Genomic DNA, 8,821 nt, shown 5'->3' with positions numbered 1-8,821 from the left:
TCTTAACATCCCCACTACACTTACACGTAATTCCGAATGACATTCTGATATTATGGCAGTAGATCCTCGTAGTGTGTCAGTAAATCAATATCTCTTTCACTCCTGGCATACAGCTTGATGTCATCCATATAGAGTACGTGGCTGACAATTATTCCATTCTGTAGTTGACACCCCTAGCCAGTCTTATCAGTGATTTAACTGAGGGGGGTTCAGGCCTACACAGAACAGCAGTGGGGACAGAGCATCTCCTTGGTAGATCCTGCACTTGATGTTGACTTGCGATATTGCCTTGATGTTGATCTCTAGTGTTGTTTGCCACATCCCCACTGACTTCCTGATGATGGCCCTTAGGGTCCTGTGGATCTAGACATTCCAGGACCCATGTGTGGGGCATTGAGTCATAGGCTTTCTTGTAGTCAATCCAGGCGGTGCACAGGTTTGTCAGTCTGGTCTTACAGTCTCAAGAGGTGGCTTAGAGACATTGTGTGCTTAAGTAGAAGAACAGTTACCTATGTTAAAAAATAGCCCAGTAAAAGTTGAAGTATTCATTCAACTTCCCAGATAGCAAGGAAACATTGAAACAATGTTGAGTCAATATCAGGTGACATCATTGAATCAACGTTGAAGTGTGACGTTGATCTAACGTCACTCTTGCACCCATTTTTAACGTTGAAACAACGTCAGGTTTTGATGTTGAATCAATGTTGAAACCTGACATTGATTCAACGTTATATTTTCTAATACTGTTGACATTGAAACAATGTCAGATTCTGATATTGAAACACTGTTGAGCTATGGTGTTGATTTTCCACCTCTTTCGCAGTTGTTTTTTATTAAAACAACAGTTAAATCATGACTGGAAATCTACCTTTCTTTATAGTTATTTTAACCAATACTAAACTACTGCATGTTTCCATCAATACTTAAACCACCTAAACACTTAATTGCACTTATTCCTCAAACTGGACACCCTTTATAAAAATCAAATGTCTCACAATGTATCATGTCAATATTAATATCCTAAAATAAGAAAGCATTGCATGTGATGTAACAGAAAAAAAAAACTAAAAAAAAAAGGTCAATAGACATGTTTCGTTTGCTAAATACTTTATTAAAACAGTTTTCTATTTACATTTATATTTTAACATAACTTTGTAGTTTTTACTCCGGGATGGGGACGGATGACGTGCATCCTGCGCCACCCAAACGGTCTAGGGCGTATCGGAGCCATTTCTGCACTGCTTGTGTAAAGACAAACTCGGACATAGAGTTTGCCCCTAACTGCTGCGTCAGGCCATCTAGGACAAAAATACACACACACACACAAACAAAAAAAGTGAATTAGAGCACATGAATAAGCTCTTGTTATCTGTCTTCAGCAGGGAGAAAGTATGTAAACTCCTAGGCTGATAAACATGAAAGTCACCAGGCGTAAATCTGCAAACTTTGATTCCCAAAGAGCTATGAGTGGAAAAACTGATAAGTCTTAGCATGGTGTGCCATGCATCCTTTAAAACAAAATAAACATGGGGTCCTCAGGCTGTACAAACTACAACCCGAGGACTAAACAAGCCAAAGACCAAAGACTCCATCTCCAGATTAACCAGACATGAAAGTCTTGTTATTAAAAAAGACAAAGTAATATAGCAATCGATCCCTTTATTGTTCACTTTAGGCTCATAAAACTACAATAAACGGTAAAACTTACCAAATATGCATCTGCACAGCGCAGTATCTTTAAATGCCCTTCTTTGCTTCGTCTGGTCCTTTGTTTTTTTCCCTGCCCAGTTTAGTACTGAGGCCAGCTCGTTTGTGATGGCATAAGCCATTACACGGCGGACTCGCACCTCTAGTGTGGTCCCTCCAATCAAGGCAAAGCGTCTCACCTATAGACACATTTTAAGAGATGGAATTAGCGTGTCTCATGTCTTAAATGTTTATGCAAGTGCTTGTGTGTATGCCGTTGTTATGCATTTAAATCACATCTGACAGCTATTACACTTTATAGTAACAAAGTGTACATAAGCTTTATATACTTACCATTGCCTTATTTGCCTCTTGTGATTGAAGAGCTGCCTCTGCATTGTTTAGCTCCTCAATGTTGGGCAAGGGCAAATCCAAAGGGAGTACTCCAGCATCTACAGATTCATTGGAGCCGGTATTGCGGATGGCTCTGACCTCCTCACGGAGTTCGTTAAGAGATCTCGTCAGGTCTGACAGCATCTGTTTCAAAGAACAATTCCAGAAAGATTAATGGCTTAAGCAGTGAGAGGCGAAAAACTAATATATCCATAAGTGATGGTGTAACATTCTGCATTCAAGTATTAGTTCTTTTAACTGCTAAAAGTGTTTGCTAGTTTTTGCCTGTCACATATATATGATATTTGTATATGTAGCTTGCCATCACCAGTGCGTGAATGTGTGTGTGAATGGGTGGATGACTGAATGTGTAAAGCGCTTTGGGGTCCTTAGGGACTAGTTAAAGCGCTGTACAAATATAGGCCATTTACCATTTATACCATGTAAAATCTGAAATTCCAAGATGTTCGAACTTGCCTTGTAATAGTGGCCTCACAGAGTCTCTGGAATCTACAGAAAAACAAATCACAACAAGATGACATTCAGGAGTATAAACTGGTGTTTTGTAGATAAGTGCACAATGACATTGTGATTCAGCTTTAAAACAATTTTAAAAGCATACCATCTATAGGGAAGGCCTCGACGTCAGACTCTGCATGCTGATTGCAAAGCTGTGTCGTTTGGAGTGTTCTGCCGGAGTGGCGAAAGGTGCCGGAAGCTGGGAGGGGCATTATGATGCCTGCTGTCAGTGGGCTGGGGGGAAGACTGCGGAGTGGTGAGGGCTGTTTAGAAAAAGATAAATTTTTTAAAGTATTTAAGAATACAGACAACTTGTCCAAAAAGTTTCCATGTGTCACACACAGATATGTACACAGACACTAGACATTATTTAATTACCTGGTATTTTCACTCGAGGTGCCTGGGGACACCGTTTTTTTGTGGGCTGCTCATCCTCAGACTCACTATATGTGTACAGGGGATTTGGTCTAAAGAAATAAGTAGAAAAAGTAAATAAGTAATTACAAATGTGCTTTTGGCATATTTTTTCCTAAAGTTACAGTTTGATTTATAATAACACACACACAGGAAACGGATATGTGCAAGAAGGTGCAGTATACAATGAATTTTTGAAGTGCACAAGTGTACATGGCTTTGCATTTTTAAAAAGTTTACAAACTTACACTTTTTGGACTATATTATGTGGTGATATTGCAGTACGCAAGCATCACAGATATGTACAAAAGACAAGATTATAAATTCTGCCATTGTAGGAATTCATGGCACAGAGACAAAAACGTGGCGCACAATGTGACGTCAAAATTGGCGCAGACCTTTGACGCTGCGTTTCCTCCGTTTTTCTGTCCACACATAAATGCAAAAACGGAGTTTTCGAAAATATCCACCCTGGCAGGCGTTTTTACAAATCTGCATTTTCAGTGACCAAAAACGCTGTTTACGTGTGGACGAAAGGTGCAAACGCAATTGGTCGGTGAGCGTGCAACGTAAAGTTTGAATTGAGTGCGAATTGAAGCGGGTGCTCTCCAATCATTAAAAGTAACAAAGTCCTTGAACACATTTATACAGTTACCATTACGTTTATCAATCATATATATCACAGATTTACAATTTTTTTTGTAGTACTAAGCAAGAGCGTCTGGGTCAAGCGCCGAGGCGACGGCAAGAACAAAGGAAACCTCGAAGGCATTTCAACCCCGACCATATCCGACGGTTCGGATGAAAAATCAACATAGATTCAATGTCGTCTTGCTATCTGGGTTAATATCAAGTGAAAGTGAAAAAGTACAGCCTTTGAAATGTACTTAAAGTAAGAAAGTAAAAGTAGCATAATAACATTAGCAGATGGGACTACAAACTTAATTTTAGTCAAATTTTTATTTCTAATTGTACTCAGGTTAAATCTGCTAAATAGAACATGAGCAGAGAAAAAGAAGGAAAAATAACTCTGTTTTCTGTTGTCCACATTGTAAATGGTGACTTTGGCTCTAAACAGGGAGATGAGTAGTGAGGAGGTTAAATTGGGATTCAGCATATGGGGGAACCCTAAAATTGGTTGTAGTGGCTCAGCATGGGAAAAAAATCCCAATTTAGAATAATTTCTATTGAGACCTCCAGTAGATTTTCTTAGTGTATGGGCTGTGATCAGCTGACCTGTGCTCTTGCTGCCTTGAGGTTTACTGCTCTTTGTGGATTTTTACAACTGAATTCACCAACAGGTTTGGTATTCAGTAAATGAATCTAAGAATCATCAGCTAAAAATCATATTAATGTCTGTTACACTTAATGTAACCTAACTCCAACCATGAGCACCAAAGTCACTGAGCACCAGTCCACAGCAGTGTTTTTTTGCTTCAAATCCATCACAGTTGAGGAGAGTCTTGTGAGTTGTGCCAGTTTTTATTTAAAAGCCCCTTGCACAGGAGGGCTCCTGCAGATCTCGAAGTGTCTGACTGGTTCACACATTTTTATAGCTTCTTCCCCCCTCCAAAGTCTTAAAACCTAAACATTCACATTCTTTCTCTCCCTCTCAGTGAGCTTCAGTTACGACCTTGGCTTCCTGTGCAGTATGCTTTGTTCTCCCTAATCAGAGAAATAAGGCCACGATTCTACACAAACAGCATTTCTTATAAATCAGCAGTATAATGCATCATTAAACAGTGTAATATTCCATTCCTGTTTTTTCTTGAAATAAACAATCAATTAATTTTATTACATGTACTTGGGGATTTTCACAGCTCAGCATCCAACATCAAAATCCACTGGGGCAGTCCCAGCAGCACACATTTATACACAGAAATCAACAGCCTTTGTCTCTCAAAACTAGGTGCCTGCTGATCCCTCTCTATCTCCTGCCTCCCTATCTCGTGTCCTTGCGGCCCACTTCTTCGCACACTATGTTCTCCTTGCTTTGGATTATCAACTTCTTATCCCACTAACGGCAGTTTCCTGTCGCCTCTGCTTCTCACATACACCTCTGACCTATTCTCCCAATTCGATATGTGTTTGCTCTATGTGTGAATGTTTAGTAACTTGATCTATGACCTACTTAAATAAATAATGAATATAATGTTTTGCTATGGTTAATACAACTAAATCCCTAATACTACGATAATCTATTCTCACACTTTGGAGAGAATACCTTGGGGAATTATTAAAGTAAAACAGTATATTTTGATCTCAGAAACTGTAATGCTACATAAAACCTAAACAAACTCAATACAAAATAACTTTAGGGTTTATTTAAATGTATTGTCCAATATTAAAGGCAAATTTTTTACAGGCTTATTGCAGCACATGAGCACATTAAAGGTCAATTTTTTTAAACAAGGTCTAGCCCCTTCATGAACACATCAGAACATCAGAAAAAAATAAAAATAAAAATTAGCAATTCCATTTAAAGGTAATATATGACATCGAAGGCCAGTTTTCTTACACATGGCCTAGCGTCAAAGGAATTTTGTTCAGAACAATAATGAAATTCAAATGAAGACCAAATTAACTGCAATTCTCCTGAAACATCTCACTTGTAAATGCTACAGGGGAATATAAATATGTGCTCCCCTCATGCTGTACCACCAGGTTTTCATGGTGTGGGTGGTTTCCATGCACATCTTCTCTAGGAATGACCCCTTCATCATTTTCTTAGAAAGTGAAGATGGGCTTTCCATCCACAGACCTCTTACTACTTCGCCTTAGAAGCTTTGCACTGATGTCAGCACCATCAACCTTCTCAACCAATTCAGCATAGTTGTAGGATTTGTTTTTTTTCTGAAAAGGTCACAATGTCAATGACAATCACAACTACATACATATTTACATAATGTGAAGCTAAATAGCTCTAAATAGTTACCCAGTTTTGCTTCTCTGAGAATTATCTGTGTGGTGATAACTGAAAATGAGTATTTCCTGGGAAAATAATTATGAATTTTTTAAATAATTGCACACTTAACCCAACCTGCTTTTTCCTCTTTGATCCAACTGGGAGGGATATCGATGTCATTTTGATGCCAGTTCACAGCCAATCATGGGACTTAGACGGTGAAACCTTGCTGCTTGTGCCTTTATATGTTCTGCAAGCTCTTTTTCCAGATGTTCAATCATACAAATTTTACTTTGAAAGGGGAAAAAGCTGGGTTTTTTTTATTTAAATGAGTGAAATTAGACTGTGGAAACAGAAAGTCTCGGAGCACTTTCATAGCACTCTGAATTCATAAAACTAGCACATATAAGCAATTTCAAATGACTATAGTTTTGAATTTGAAAATAAAATTGAAAATCAGACTGACTTGATATTGACTGAGTACCACTGTAAGGGTGTATACTGTTGATACAATGTAAAGTTAGTCTGTGAAAACAAGAATATTTAATAGCATTCAGAGTTTAAAATATAGCATGTATGGGAATTTTTGAAGGGATCTTATTTTGAAATCCAAAATCAGATTGACTTGATGTTGACTGTTTGACACTGCATGGGCGTATGCCGTCAATATAATGTAAAATTAGTGTGTGGAAACACAAAGTTTCTTTAGTAGCATTTAATAGCAATAGACAGAGAGACAATAAATACATAAATAAATACTAAAAAAATAGTAATTAAAAAATAAATGGTTAAAACGATCCCGAATTGCTTTTACTTTGAAATCTGTGCTTAGCTTTTTTCTTACCGTAATACTTAGTTTACATACACAACACAAAAGACGTGACGACTGGCTTGACGACAAGGGTATTTCCTTCTTAACATGTACTTTCATTTTTCCTTACCTTCGTGCTTCTCCTGTCTGACGCTGATCATCTCTGCGTGAAGCTTCATGTGAAGGTAAGAGAACCAGTGTGTAAATTAGACAGTTTTTCCCACGCTAACATCTGCTGTGTGCTGCTTAGTTCGAACAGAAACAGGAGAAAATATCCGTATTTCACGTTAATGGATTAACGGCTGGACGAACGAAGCCATACTGTAAACGCTTCGTTTCTTCTGTCTTTAAATGTGTGTCACCAGTCCGGAAATGAGCAGCAGCAGAGTTGTTTTTCAGCAGCGGAACAAGAGTCGTTATTTCTGTGGATCCACTTGCTGATGATTAAAGGTAGCTTTTTACTGCATCAATCAGTCTGTGGAGGAGGAGGAGAAAACTAGCTGCTTTCTGATGTCGACTGTACAGCTTCTGGGCTCCGGGGTACTTATATTTACGGAGGCAGCAGAGTGTACATAGCGGAACTTTGCAAAATTATTATTTATAACAGATATAGCTCATATATAAATTCAAACTATATGCCTCGGATTAAAAAAATACTGCGTCACAAACTGTTTGCGTTGACGGTTTTCACCCAAACAGAGAAGAGAGTCATATTACACTTACCACTGGATTACACTTACGTATATTTTGGGGGGCTTTACAGCCAAGACAATGTGAGATTCTGCAAATTATGGAATCCCTCATTCTCTCTCACGAGGTTTCTCCTTCACGCTCCCCCTCTCTCTCTCTCTCTCTCTCTCTCTCTCTCACACACACACACACACACACACACACACACTGTAAGTGCAAAAATAATAGCATATAGCAATAATGAGTAATAGTGTCATTCCATCTTTTGATCACCACCGTGGACAACAACCACTGTCAGAGGTCTGTGGAACAGACTTTATCTCTCTTCTTTCCTTGCTCTTTTGAGCATCTATGTTTTTTTCCTTTGGCTTGCAAACATAAGTTATAATGCTGCAGTGCCAACAAACTCCTCTATAAGACACTTTCCAAAAAACAAATCGTTGCATAGTTAATGTCAACATGTTTGCCTTTCCGCCATCAAAATCTTGCAGAAAAGGTGTCTATTTTAATCTATCAAATATAAAGTCACTGAATAAATAGATAGAGCCAAAATTCAATTCATAACGTATACTGCATATATAATAAATAAACTTAGGCTTTGGTTCACAAGATAGAACAATGAATGAAGTGAAACTCTAACACTGAACATATATGTATTCTGTGTAAAGGGAGGGAGCGCCTTCTACCTTAGGCCCCGTGTTTTTGCCATCCTGCATTTCTATGTATGTTTTCGGATGTTTCAATAAATCTCTGCACCTATATACTATTTCCCTTCCTTTTCTTTAAAGTTTGTCTTTAGTAACTTTACTGTCAGTTTCTTCTCTGTAATGTTGGGACAGCTGATGTTTGATTTCTAGAGAAAACTGTGTTGTTTATATTTGGTGGAACAAAACAATTATTTTACCATAAAAGTTAGTCTGTATTGTTTTTTTCCTTGCTGTTATCAGCTATGTGTAGTTCAGGTCCAGCATAAAACTACTGTTCCATAGTTCACACTCACTACTGTAAGTAGGAAGTAAGACAAATGGTAGTACCATGGGACTACCAAGGGAGGTACACCGGGTAACTGGATACTTTTAAAATTATTATTTACTATATATTTTGCCTAGATATACATTCAACAAGTAGGCCTCTTCTTTAAAATACAGTTTCACAGACTGTTGGCTGTCCTTCAACAGGGATTTTGACTGTTTATGCCAAAACAAAGAAAGGATGGGTGGTGCAACAGGTTTTGCAGGTCTCATGTTTCTCATACTGACTGTATTATACCGATCAAAAGTTATATTAGCTGTTCTGCTGTTGGTTAAATTAAAGATGAATATGTACCAGTCACATTTTATTTTTAAGTAAAGGCAAATGTTGAGACAATTTAAACATCAAAATAAAAACACATTTGTTTGCTT

General features: G+C 38.0%; 1 protein-coding gene across 2 annotated transcripts in view; it reads left to right on the top strand.

Annotated features, from left to right (window-relative positions):
* The first annotated feature begins 6,783 nt into the window (after positions 1-6,783).
* Positions 6,784-8,821, top strand: part of LOC116327703 (NACHT, LRR and PYD domains-containing protein 4C-like) — a 44,271-nt gene continuing 42,233 nt past the window's right edge. Inside the window, exons 1-2 of one of the 2 annotated variants that reach the window (XM_039609680.1) lie at positions 6,791-6,913; positions 7,094-7,178. The gene's annotated coding sequence lies outside the window, so the exon portion shown is untranslated. Of the gene's footprint in view, positions 6,914-7,093; positions 7,179-8,821 lie in introns of both variants that reach the window. The other variant, XM_031749350.2, reaches the window with a different exon arrangement.

This window comes from Oreochromis aureus, linkage group 3 (genome assembly GCF_013358895.1).
Source record: "Oreochromis aureus strain Israel breed Guangdong linkage group 3, ZZ_aureus, whole genome shotgun sequence".
In the NCBI taxonomy this organism is placed as follows: Eukaryota; Metazoa; Chordata; class Actinopteri; order Cichliformes; family Cichlidae; genus Oreochromis; species Oreochromis aureus.
The sequence above is the reverse complement of the archived record's forward strand: the minus strand, read 5'-3'. Positions and strand labels throughout refer to the sequence as shown.